Source organism: Triticum urartu, chromosome 7A (assembly GCF_056163025.1).
Source record: "Triticum urartu cultivar PI428250 chromosome 7A, HENAU_Tu73, whole genome shotgun sequence".
NCBI lineage: Eukaryota > Viridiplantae > Streptophyta > Magnoliopsida > Poales > Poaceae > Triticum > Triticum urartu.
In genome coordinates, this window is record NC_141879.1 from 142,526,335 (window position 1) to 142,540,554 (window position 14,220).

Consider the following 14,220-nt stretch of genomic DNA (forward strand, 5'->3'; position numbering starts at 1 on the left):
TGTCATTGAAAATTGGCAGCTTTGCAAGACTGGAATTACCATTGAAAAACGTATGGGTGGGAGCGCCACGCACCTGATGTGTGGCACTTATCATTTGAGTAGATTTTAATCACAACTAGTAGCCACTTATCTGCCTGTATTGTTCTCATTAATAGCGTAAAGTATTTATTTGTAATTCATTTTCTTTAAAGAAACAAGTATTTATTTTGTTGGTGTTGTTGTGATGGCCAAAAGCCATATAGTACTATCAACTCCAAGCCTTAGAAAACACCCCTGAAAATAAATACAAACATGACCAAGTGGAATTTGGGCGACGATGTGCTGCGAACCTAACTCGATGTCGCACCTGCTTTGTGTATTGCCGTAGTCAGGAAGTCGTTGTAACTTGTAACCATGCTTATGAAGTCTCCAGATGCCGCTAGAAGACGCCGGCGATGATGAATTGAAGCATGCATGGACCATCAACCAGCAGAAGGTGAATGCTGGATGAGGAGACCCAACCCCACATTGACACCACGAATCAAAGCTGGATGCACCGCGATCGGCGACTCTACTCTAGGAGCCCTGCTTCAGTGCTCCCCCCTAACTTAATTTGGAAGGGGTATTTTTGTCCCTGCGAATTTGTTTTTTTCCTAACCCGTCGCAGCCCAGATCCAAGCCCTGTCTAGCCCTGTATAACCCAGACCGTATACGTACAGTACCCTGGTCTAAAAAAAATATCACACGACCCCACGTCCACGCAAGACCTGCCGAATCCAATCATTCACGCGAGCAGCTCCATCAATCTCGCGAGCATTGACGCAGCTCCATAAGTCACGTAGTAGATCTCCACTGGCGGCTATCTCGTCGCCGGCGATCTCGTCGTACAGCGGGCGCGACAACGTCGTGAATCTCCAACGATCGCGCACAGGTACCGCATCCCGCGTCCCGCCTCTAGTCTCGCTCGCGGCAACATCGAAGAACTGCCGCCGCGCCAGTGGCAGTGGTTAACCTAGCGGAGCGGGTAACCTAGCTACCCGGCGGCGCATGCGATCGTGGATCTTGTTCCGGTAGTGCTGCTCCTCGTGTGATCTGGGTACACGTAGCGTCGGTTGCTGTTGGCTGTGCGCACCACCAGTATCGTTATTTGATGTGGCGGCTAACCTAGGTATCCGGCGGCAGAGGTAATCACAGATCTAGCTAGGTTTTGAGATCGTGCAGTTCCTCGTGATTGAAAGTGATCACGACGGGTGCCGTGGCCATCTTCCTTGATAAGTTTGGCAGATCTGAACGGCCTCGGTTGCGGTTGTTTACATAACATCCGTGATCGTGTGCTATGTGTTTTATATTTCATCATTGATAATGTTTGCACATGTGATGATACATAATATTGGTTGTAGGAAATGGCGGACGAGGAGTTAACTGATATCATGGTAGACATGGAGTTTGGAGAACTGATGAAAGACCGGATAGAAGATTGGTCAGATGATGAAAATTCAGATTGTGAAGATCGGTCAGAGAATGGGAACGAATGGGACGATCTTAATGTGAGTGGCATTGTCATGTTGTAATTTTTTGGTGGCATCCGACAACATTAAATCTTTGTGTTGAAAATTTATAGATCGATGAGCTTGATGATGATCAGGAAAACAACTCGGAGCTCTCGAATGAAGATTACATTAGTCAAATACATAAGTGAAATTTTTTGTTGGCATGCAAATTGAATTTCTTCTGGAATATTATATGATAAGCAATTATGTATTTGTGTTGTATTTTTCAGTTCATTTCCGAATGTCATAATGCGTACGACTATTACGGTGAATCCGACGCGTAGACAGGCCTTAACGACGAATCATTAGATGCACCTGGTTCTGGGGAGTCCGAGTCGTCGGTCATCATGAGTGAGGTATGTGTGTAATCAATGTTCTATGGAAGTATGTAATGTTAAACCATAGAAATCTGTTTTCATGGCTGTGGTTTGATTGTGTAGGTGACACAAGATGATGGTGCAAAGAATGTCCAAGATACCGCCAGTGCAGATGATCTGTGTATACGGAGTACAAAGTACGTGCAGTGCTGGTGTTTCATGAGCCATAAACTCGACCGACCGCCCATCTATGCGGTACCGGTACGTAAGTACGTACTACAGTACGTACGTAGCAGTGCAAAGAGTCAGAAATATGATACTCCCTACTATGAGTAGCCTTAGCATGACTCAAGACACCCACTATTTCAACGTGACGGAAACGTTGAATATGAAATATCACTAAAGCTTAAATTTCCCAATTCAATTTTCATGCCACAGACCACAAAGCCTACAGTCTAAATGACTCACAAATAAAAAAATAAATAAATGATTAATAATGAAAAAACAATTACAAAGTCATGCATTGTTTTTTACACAGATCGATAGCTTATAGAGTATTTACAGTTAAATGTCAATCCTCCTACAAAATTAATTCCAAGACTCTACTGCTAGTGTGTATTTTGTGCGGTTGTACTCTTTGTTCACAAAAAAGCGAGTCAGTTTTACTATACAAAATCTCATTTAATGACATCTCTAACAAAATAGTATCCACGTTTTGAAAACCCTATGTTGTTGCTATAATTTTAAAATTGATGAAATTAAGGCGGCTGGTAGTTATTTTAGGTGACATTCTTGGTTTGGACTGATATTCGTCATATATATAGGGTTGCGCTACTCGAAATATGACCATGTTAGTGGAAAGAAAACACTCAAAAGTGTAGTTACTTTTCATGTAGAGCATACATGTTTTAATGCTTGGAGCTAATTTTATTTTCCGGAAAGAGAACATATTCAAAGGGCTGTTATTTTTCTCATCAGAATATATGAAGGCTACCTTTGCAACAAATTCAACCTTGGGGCTGGGGGGGGGGGGGGGGGGGGGGCTGGGCTCACCTTCCCCCTGGGTCCGTCACTTGCATGCTTGATGCAATTTTGTGAGCGCCGTGTAGAACTACGAGAGTCCATGAGTGTACCTTCACAAAGCTACATTTTTTTTGTCAATATCTAGAAACCCATACGTATTAGGGTGCATGCCTAGTTGCATGCATCCCACGCGTACTATCAACACAGAGGCGATCGTTTCCTGGAAAAAAAACCGCTATCCGATCAATCTGATTGCCAAAGAAAAAATTGAGATCGCTAGGGGGGGATATGCAAAAGTAAATATCAGTCCAAACCAAGAATATCACCTCCCTTTATTATTGGTAGGATATATATATAGGGTCGCGCTATTCGTCACCCTGGATGAGGAATAGTTATTCTTCACCCCCCTCTATTTTAACATCAATGCATCGTAATTTTACGTTTCTTAAATTTTGTCTTATTTCGGACATAAAAAGAGAACGTAAAAAAATATATAATCGCCGTAAAAAAATATATTATGTTACATAAATTACAAATGTAAAAACTTAGTGTAAAATGTACATAAAATGTAATTTTTCTGGTCTTCTGACCTTTTTTATGCCAAATTTTACAAAGTGAATCAATATGACTGTAACTATTTGTATTTGAAACATAATTTATTTATGAAATGATCGTAATATTACCTCGTGTGAAGAATAAATTATTCTACACCCTGGATGATGAATAGCAATACAATATATATATATATATATGTATATATATATATTTAAATGATAACTGTCACACCTCAGGTGCATGGCTCTCCGGCCCTGACGTTTTTTGATGGCAATTTCTGTCATGCAAGGATGTCCATTTTCAGTGACACATGACAAGTTTTTATCAAAATAAACTGAAGCACGAAAGTTGCCATGGTTTTCGACAAGTTTGGTGACGCAAGCATGGCAACTTTCATGCTCCAGTTTATTTTTGACAAAAACTTTGCCATGTGTCATTGAAAATTGGCAGCTTTGCAAGACTGGAATTACCATTGAAAAACGTATGGGTGGGAGCGCCACGCACCTGATGTGTGGCACTTATCATTTGAGTAGATTTTAATCACAACTAGTAGCCACTTATCTGCCTGTATTGTTCTCATTAATAGCGTAAAGTATTTATTTGTAATTCATTTTCTTTAAAGAAACAAGTATTTATTTTGTTGGTGTTGTTGTGATGGCCAAAAGCCATATAGTACTATCAACTCCAAGCCTTAGAAAACACCCCTGAAAATAAATACAAACATGACCAAGTGGAATTTGGGCGACGATGTGCTGCGAACCTAACTCGATGTCGCACCTGCTTTGTGTATTGCCGTAGTCAGGAAGTCGTTGTAACTTGTAACCATGCTTATGAAGTCTCCAGATGCCGCTAGAAGACGCCGGCGATGATGAATTGAAGCATGCATGGACCATCAACCAGCAGAAGGTGAATGCTGGATGAGGAGACCCAACCCCACATTGACACCACGAATCAAAGCTGGATGCACCGCGATCGGCGACTCTACTCTAGGAGCCCTGCTTCAGTGCTCCCCCCTAACTTAATTTGGAAGGGGTATTTTTGTCCCTGCGAATTTGTTTTTTTCCTAACCCGTCGCAGCCCAGATCCAAGCCCTGTCTAGCCCTGTATAACCCAGACCGTATACGTACAGTACCCTGGTCTAAAAAAAATATCACACGACCCCACGTCCACGCAAGACCTGCCGAATCCAATCATTCACGCGAGCAGCTCCATCAATCTCGCGAGCATTGACGCAGCTCCATAAGTCACGTAGTAGATCTCCACTGGCGGCTATCTCGTCGCCGGCGATCTCGTCGTACAGCGGGCGCGACAACGTCGTGAATCTCCAACGATCGCGCACAGGTACCGCATCCCGCGTCCCGCCTCTAGTCTCGCTCGCGGCAACATCGAAGAACTGCCGCCGCGCCAGTGGCAGTGGTTAACCTAGCGGAGCGGGTAACCTAGCTACCCGGCGGCGCATGCGATCGTGGATCTTGTTCCGGTAGTGCTGCTCCTCGTGTGATCTGGGTACACGTAGCGTCGGTTGCTGTTGGCTGTGCGCACCACCAGTATCATTATTTGATGTGGCGGCTAACCTAGGTATCCGGCGGCAGAGGTAATCACAGATCTAGCTAGGTTTTGAGATCGTGCAGTTCCTCGTGATTGAAAGTGATCACGACGGGTGCCGTGGCCATCTTCCTTGATAAGTTTGGCAGATCTGAACGGCCTCGGTTGCGGTTGTTTACATAACATCCGTGATCGTGTGCTATGTGTTTTATATTTCATCATTGATAATGTTTGCACATGTGATGATACATAATATTGGTTGTAGGAAATGGCGGACGAGGAGTTAACTGATATCATGGTAGACATGGAGTTTGGAGAACTGATGAAAGACCGGATAGAAGATTGGTCAGATGATGAAAATTCAGATTGTGAAGATCGGTCAGAGAATGGGAACGAATGGGACGATCTTAATGTGAGTGGCATTGTCATGTTGTAATTTTTTGGTGGCATCCGACAACATTAAATCTTTGTGTTGAAAATTTATAGATCGATGAGCTTGATGATGATCAGGAAAACAACTCGGAGCTCTCGAATGAAGATTACATTAGTCAAATACATAAGTGAAATTTTTTGTTGGCATGCAAATTGAATTTCTTCTGGAATATTATATGATAAGCAATTATGTATTTGTGTTGTATTTTTCAGTTCATTTCCGAATGTCATAATGCGTACGACTATTACGGTGAATCCGACGCGTAGACAGGCCTTAACGACGAATCATTAGATGCACCTGGTTCTGGGGAGTCCGAGTCGTCGGTCATCATGAGTGAGGTATGTGTGTAATCAATGTTCTATGGAAGTATGTAATGTTAAACCATAGAAATCTGTTTTCATGGCTGTGGTTTGATTGTGTAGGTGACACAAGATGATGGTGCAAAGAATGTCCAAGATACCGCCAGTGCAGATGATAAGAGGGATATGTTCATGCAGATAATGGAAATGACCTTTACGTCTCACGATGCTGCGTATGATTTCTACAACAACTATGCTAGAGATAATGGTTTCAGCATTAGAAAGAATAAGGTCAGGTATAGCAAAACAGAGTCACGTCATACGCGTTATAGGCGGTTTGTTTGTTCAAGACAAGGGAAACGTGACAGCAAGTTGCTAACCGAGGAAGGACACAGCCGTAGGCTCAGAGCCGAGACACGCTGCTTTTGCGAAGCGCACCTGACCGTCAAGCTTGACCAAAAGCGTGGGGTTTGGTATGTTGAAAGTTTTGAGGACAAGCATAGCCATATGTTGGCAGGACCGGACGAGGTACCTTTTCTTTGGTCCCACAGAAAAATCAAAGAGTACCAGAAGCATGAGATAATGTCCATGGGAGCTGCAGGAATTAGAATTCACGACATGATGGATTGCTTCATCAGCAAGCATGTATGGTACGGCGGTGTTGGTTTTACCAGGCGTGAAATATACAACCTTTGCGCCAAGGAGAAGAGGAAGCTTCTTTCAAAAGGTGATGCTGCCACAGCCATAGGCATCATGGCCAGTAGGAAACAGAGGGATCCAAGCTTCTTTTTCAAGTACAGTCTAGATAAGGAAGGACATTTGAATAGGATGTTCTGGTGCGACTCCCAGTCTCGTCATGACTATGAGGACTTCGGCGACGTGCTTGTATTTGACAGCACGTACAAGATGAACCGCTATGGTATGCCATTCATACCTTTTGTTGGTCTTAACAATCACCGGAAGACCACTCTTTTTGCTTGTGCCATAGTTTCGGACGAGACCGAGGAGACATACGTGTGGCTTCTGCAGACTTTTTTGAGGTCCATGTGTCAAAAGATGCCTAAGAGTGTTATCACAGACGCCGACGCTGCGATGATCAAGGCAATTCGCGAAGTCTTGCCAGACGTGTGGCACCGTATATGTACGTGGCACATAGAGAAAAATATGAATATTCACCCCAGTCACAAGTCCTTGAAGGAGTTCCGAACTCTTTTGTACTACAGCACGTCCACGACAACGTTTGAGGAGAGATGGCACGCATTTTCCAAAAAATGGCAGTCGGAAAAAACTGTAACATGGTTGAGGCGGATGTATAAGAAGAGGAGACTGTGGGCCGCGGCATATCTAACAGAGGGGTTTTGGCTTGGCATGAAAAGCAACCAGCGGAGTGAAAGCCTGAACTCATGCCTTCACCTCCACCTAGACGGTGAAATGACCCTGGTGGATATGATTTTGCACTATGAGAACGTCGTTGTGCGTATCCGTGAAAACGAGGCGCGAGATGACTACACGACCTCACAGAGTTTACCGGTGCCAGTTACTAGCTCGAGGGAACTTGAGATAGCTGCTTCTCACGTCTTCACTCCAGCAAACTTCTATATGTTGCAGGATGATCTTAGAAAAATTAACGGCATGGAGATTGTAGAAATTAAGCTGGGAGACGGATCAGCAGTACATCGTGGCCTGGAAGAATAACCGGAAGCGCCGTTTTTGGGTGGAGTATACACCAGTAAATTCCGCAGAAACTATAAGGTGCAGCTGCAGAGGAATGATTCGAAAGGGTCTACCTTGCAAGCACATATTCCATGTACTGAAGCACTTGAACATATCTGAAATACCAAAGTGTTTAGTTCTTATTCGGTTCACGAAAGAAGCACGGTTGGGACTGCCCGCGAGGCGCACAAGCGATCTGTTGGAATTTGGTTGGACTGGGGCCGGGGAAAGAATGAAATATAGCCAGGTCAGTGTGTTAGCGTCTGAAGCTATGCATGCGGCATGCAAACACCCTGCTTTGTGGGATCAGTTACAGGAGAGTTTGAAGGCTGTGATAGCTAAGAGTCATGAGTATGATCTGCTACAGGAAAATTTGTTGAAGCAAAAAAATGACGTCAGTAAGTGTGCAGTTGAATATGTGGACGATTGTGAAGGCAACATGATTGAGGTTAAAGATCCTATGAAAGTGTCAAGCAAAGGTGCAACAAAGGCAGATGAGAGCCGCCCTGTCTCGAAAAATGGTAGACCACTCTCTTTTGATGAGTTGAAAACCCGGTGCGGCACTTGCAAATTGGTAGGACACACTAGACGTAGCAAGAAATGCAAACTAAATCAGAAGTAAGTGTTTGTATGCATTGTGGATTATTAAAGTTTGTATCATTCATTAACTTAGCTTGTCTTCTATCAGGTGCAGAAAAGTGGAGAAGGAACAAGAGTAGAACACTTGCTTCAATTATTTACTGTGTTAATCGGCCGGCTCATACTTTGGCTAAGGTAGCTGTAGGCGCTTGTGTTTCTTTGGTTTGGAGGCTTTGGCCCCCTGATTGTATCCTTAGTGTATTAGCAGACAAGATCCCAGTCTTTGTTTAAATAAAGTAAGATGTTTTCCTGTAAAAAAATCAAAAAAATTCTTTACTGTGTAATGACCGGGGCGGGAGGTAGAAAGAATATTATTGTACATTTCCCCTGCCCACGTCCTAAATGCCATTAAATAAGTAACTGTACCACTATCCTCCCAACCACACACTCACCCACCTCCCATGGGCGCCGGTTCGAACTCCCCTCTTATCCCCACCTACAGTAGATCGAGAATACCCTCGCCAGCGACCGCTGCAGCCGCCTCCACGGAGAGAAGCCTCGGCTGGCAGAGAGCGATGATGGACCTCGCCGGCGATGACGAGGGGTGGCGCGCACAGTTGACGGAGGTGTGCGGCTGGTTCCCCAGCACGGAGATGTTGGTCAACCACGCGCGTGGCCTCGTCAAAGTCCTCACCGACGCCGAGAGGAAGCGCACCTTCCCCTACGGCCGCGGCGTCCCGCCGGCTGTCCTACTCGTGTGGGCAATGCGAGAGGCCACGCTGAGCGACTCCCCTGTTCAGCGCGCAAGGTTGTGGATGTACCGCTCCACCACCGTGACACTGCAGCCAGATTTAGCACGCGTCGCGTCGAGGGCGGACCGCGTCGACGTCGAGCTCGCTGTCCCTGCACCCGTCAGCCCGGACTACCAGGTCCGCCATGTGTCAAAGCCAGTGCTGCCGTTGGGCTCTAACATCATGGAGGACGACGTGGAGGAGGTACTGGTCATCCCTGATGACCATGAGGAGGGCGAGGAGGACGCTGTGCAGATGGTAGCGCCGGTCGCCGTCGAGGGTGGCAAGACAATGCCCATCGACGTCGAGCTCCTTCCCCTCCTCCCTGACACAGTGAAGGTGGAAGAAGAGGAGGTGGCTCAGGATTAGGTGGCGCAGCTGTCCAACACAACGGTGGTCAAGAAGAAGGCTTCTCCGTGTGTGGTGCGCCGCTCACGCCGCCTCAAATTTCTGAAGAAGTGAAGATGGGCACAGTTGCTGAAGGAGGAGGAAGCTGCTGGTTATCTTAAGTTAGGTATGCTGTTATATGTTTCAGCATATAAGTTAACATTATTTTGGGTTTGATGTTGGTTAGGTATGCTTTTATATGTAAGCATATAAGTTATGCAATCGGTACGGTTTGATCGGGTTCTTTGTGGCTGAAGAACTGAATATCTACTGCTCACCCTAAGTGCCAAGTTGAGTTAAATTTCTGATTATTGAATATGTATTGTTGCTTTGCTTCAGTGTTGCATGGAAGCTGCTAGATGTTGCTCCTATGTTGCAACAAGACAATGAACTAGTCTGCTACATAAATCAGTAGTGTTGCTAGGTGATGTGCCCATGTGCATCACATACCAAATATAGAACATGCCAAAAGTGCATTGTATGTCAAATACACGACATGCCGAAAGTGCATTGTCTGCCAAATATAGAACATGCCAAAAGTGCACTGTCTACCAATCATGATGGCCCCATGTTATTTATGCTGCAATCTCTGTTACACTTTGCCCATAAACTGAATAGCAAATAATTCAGCATCATTGCATCATGTCAATTACAATGATGTCAATAACTTTATGAACAATCTACTTGCTAACTATGACAGCAATCATAATGGCAAGCAGGCCAAGATACAGAAGACCTCCAAATCCTAAAATCCTATCCCTATAGAGCAATATCTCCTTGTGCATCTTAACCATTGCCCTCTTTTCTTTCTCATTCCTTTTAATTTCAGCTTCATATTCTGTAATCTTAGTCTCCAGTTTCTTGTTCTTCATGGCAAGATACTTAATGACTGACTTTGCTTTGCTATCCCACTCCCCATCAACCCATTCAACATACTCAGAAGTGATATCATCCTAAATAAATCATGAGTAATTCAAGTCATTTTATAACTGAACTTGTCGCTGCAAGCGTTAAACACTGAAGTTTTTTGCAGCTTGACCGCAATAGCAGTACTAGTTTGAAGATCATGCTCAGTAGACTAACCTGAAACACACATCCCCCGAGTGCGCTGCCAAAATTGTCTGCATCTATGCAGACACGTCCACTAGGAGTTTCCTAATGACCACAAAGATGGAGCTTGTCATGGCCACAGGTGATGAATTATGGGCGATAATGCTGGGATGTAAAGAACAATGGTAAAGAACTTACCTTTTTGCCACCAAAGTGTAGCACTAAAGAAACCCTAGCCGTGGGTTCTCCCGGCCCGCCGCCACCCACGAAACCCCCGTCCCCTGTTCCACTAGATCCGCCGCCGCTACCTCCTGTGCCACTAAATCTGGCCCACCTGCTTGCAGGACCCAGGGTTTGACCTAACTTGCGGTCGCCACCGCTCTTCTCGCCGTAGCCGCCGCCGCCCGACGCCCAGCTCGCTGTCATGCTTTCGCCGTCGAGATTTGGAGGCGCAAATAGAGAGGGAGGGCTAGGGATTTGGAAAGGGAAACGAGAAAAGGGGAAAGATCGATGTGAACCTGGCAAAATGGGCTGGTGTAGCGCTGCCGGGAAGATAGCCCGCCTGTGGGGCCCCTCACGTGGTTAGATGGGCCGTGCCTGGCATTATGGTGAGTACAGAAAAAGTTAATTATACATATAATAAAAAAATGACGGGTTTGTAAAACATACTAGAAAAACATGGTGCCTGATAACACGCGATAGAGCCAACGAGCTGACATGACTAATTTTGATGAGTGTAATATTACATTTTGGCTCGATATATTTACTTATCTACCATGACTACTTTTCATAATAATGTGATGAGGGGGAATTACTAGGAGATTATGCAAGATGATGACATGCAGATAGCTAAGGCAGAATGCTAAGCTTGGTAGACTTTTAAAAAAAGTTAAGATTGTGAAAATTTTAATATGAAACTTACGAGAGCAGTTGAAGAGAAAAATAGACTATTATAAAAAATTGGAGAAGGAGAAAAATATTAAGCAAGAACACTTGATAAGTGAAGCCGTGAAAAATACAATTATAAAAAATTGGAGAAGGAGAAAAATATTAAGCAAGAACAATTGATAAGTGAAGCCAAAACTTTATTGGTACGACCAAATTGTCTTCTCCGAGCGAATTTTATGACCGAATTGTCTTGTACGAGCGAATTGTCTGACAGACACATACACATGCATGTGCCCTGTTTATTACATAAAAATGATAGAACCCCTAAGATAATCATGCCGTCGAAACCTTCGACCGGACTAAATCCAAACCACTAAAACTTCAATCTTGCATGCCGCATGAATTCTTCAGGCGCGCCTTTTGCTTGCGATTTCGCGAATTTTGTTCTTCACACACTCCATCGAGTTTGAAGGTGACATAATCAAATCTGCGACAAAACGTCTTCTCCTTGCGTCAACGGTGGCCTGCAAAAAATGACATAAAGGTTACATGAACCGAAGTTGCTACACCACCATAGTAGCTAGTCTACAAACGAAAATAACAGCATACCTATGTAAATTTGCGGGTGATTTTGTCCCCGTCCCAATGTTCTAGACATTCTGTGACAAAAAGGCCACAAGAGTTCCTGGTACATATGCAAACATTAGCGGTGGGCAATACAAACATGTGTGTTGTTGTTTGATTGTGCATGATGTCCTATTAACTCACCCATCCTCTTGCTGGGGTATGTCATACTCCTTGATAGGTCACTTACTTACGTCCGGATATTTTCCTGGTGTAATAAGATTTGCCTGACGCATATCGTGTGCTATAGCCATTCTCTATAAAGAGGATAGTGTTAAAGAACAATCATAAACAATATGTAAGAGCAATGGTACAAATGTTGGTTACATTACCAGTGCTTTAACAGTCCTCTCAGTCAGGTCCAAAGGATAGAGCGAATCGAGAGCTTGGAATTCTTTCTTGATCATGTGCATGACCACGGTCATCCAGTGGCTATTGTCGATATTCAACGCGATATACGTCTACAGTGCAAAAACCATTACGGATCAAAAGAAATACTTGATGAACTATCCTGTAGTGATGAATCACAAACATTACGTACCTTATCACGCCCAGTATACTCTTTGGTGACTCTATTAACTGCCCCAGCTTTGGTCAGAGCACTATCCATGTTGCAGCTCGATGGCAATGGATCGTCACGTGCGATAGCACGATCTACAAGGAATTTGGACCTCCACGCTGGACAGAGGTAACGATCATGACCAACACGCAACTCCAAATGTCCCATATAAGCATCAATAACCTGCATAGAATATCAGCGCATTACATGTTGAGAGTAGAGACATAGATTTTTGAGCATTTTAAAAACAGGACATGCAAGTAGTACTTACATCGTCCGACAACCATCTGTGAGCTAGTATCGATAGAATCCTTTCGGAAGTCAGAGTTATGCCACGGCCTTCACTGTAGTAATTTTTTTTGTTCTTGTTCTTCTCAGTGCTAGAAGCTAACTCGACAAATGAAACAGCTGCATCAATTATTTCCGGCGTCAACTCATCTGCCACAACCTCCGGCACATTATTGTTCGAAAATAGAGCTGCATGAAATAATATGAACGTCAACAATGGTGATCATATGCATTGGTAGTAAATAAAAAAATTAAGAATGTTAGTTACGATACATCTAGTAGCAGTACTAGTACCAGAGGTTCTCTGACCACGGCTGGTACGCCTGCCGGTCTTGTCAAGTGCGTAGTGTTGGGGAACGTAGCAGAATTTTAAAATTTTCTACGCATCACCAAGATCAATCTATGGAGTCATCTAGCAATGAGGGAGAGAGGAGTGCATCTACATACCCTTGTAGATCACGAGCGGAAGCTTTCAAGAGAACGGGGTTGATGGAGTCGTACTCGTCGTGATCCAAATCACCGAAGATCCTAGCGCCGAACGGACGGCACCTCCGCGTTCAACACACGTACGGAGCGAGGACGTCTCCCGCGCCTTGATCTAGCAAGGAGGAGGGAGAGGTTGAGGAAGAGGGCTCCAACAGCAGCACGACGGCGTGGTGGTGGTGAAGCTGCAGTACTCCGGCAGGGCTTCGCCAAGCTCTTATGGAGGAGGAGAGGTGTTGGGGAGGGGAGGGGCTGCGCCTTGGATGTTGTAAGCAGCCCTCCCCTCACCCCTCTATTTATAGGGGAAGGGGGAAGGGGGCCGGCCCCCTCTAGATGAGATCTAGAGGGGGGGGGGGGGCGGCGGCCAAGGGGAGGGGGGCTTGCCCCCCAAGCAAGGGGGCGCCCTCTTTAGGGTTTCCACCCAACCCTAGGCGCATGGGCCCTAGGGGGTGTGGCGCCCCAGCCCACTTGGGCTGGTTCCCTTCTCCATACAGCCCATAAGGCCCTCCGGAAGACGTGGCCCCTCCCGGTGGACCCCCGGAACCCCTCCGGTGGCCCCGGTACAATACCGATATGCCCCCGAACCTTTCCGGCGACCGTATGACAACTTCCCATATATAAATCTTTACCTCTGGACCATTCTGGAACTCCTCGTGACGTCCGGGATCTCATCTGGGACTCCAAACAACATTCGGTAATCACATACAAGTCTTCCTAACAACCCTAGAGTCACCGAACCTTAAGTGTGTAGATCCTACGGGTTCGGGAGACGTGCAGACATGACCGAGACGACTCTCAGGTCAATAACCAACAGCGGGATCTGGATACCCATGTTGGCTCCCACATGCTCCACGATGATCTCATCGGATGAACCACGATGTCGAGGATTCAATCAATCCGTATACAATTCCCTTTGTCAATCGGTACGTTACTTGCCCAAGACTCGATCGTCGGTATCCCAATACCTTGTTCAGTCTCATTACCGGCAAGTCACTTTACTCGTACCGTAATGCATGATCCCGTGATCAACCACTTGATCACATTGAGCTCATTATGATGATGCATTACCGAGTGGGCCCAGAGATACCTCTCCGTCATACGGAGTGACAAATCCCAGTCTCGATTCGTGCCAACCCAATAGACACTTTCAAAGATAC

At 45.2% G+C, this 14,220-nt stretch overlaps 1 pseudogene; it reads left to right on the top strand.

The window, feature by feature from the left end:
• Positions 1 to 5,731: 5,731 nt before the first annotated feature.
• On the top strand, positions 5,732 to 8,036 carry LOC147958624 (protein FAR1-RELATED SEQUENCE 5-like; annotated as a pseudogene).
• The last annotated feature ends 6,184 nt before the right edge of the window (positions 8,037 to 14,220 follow it).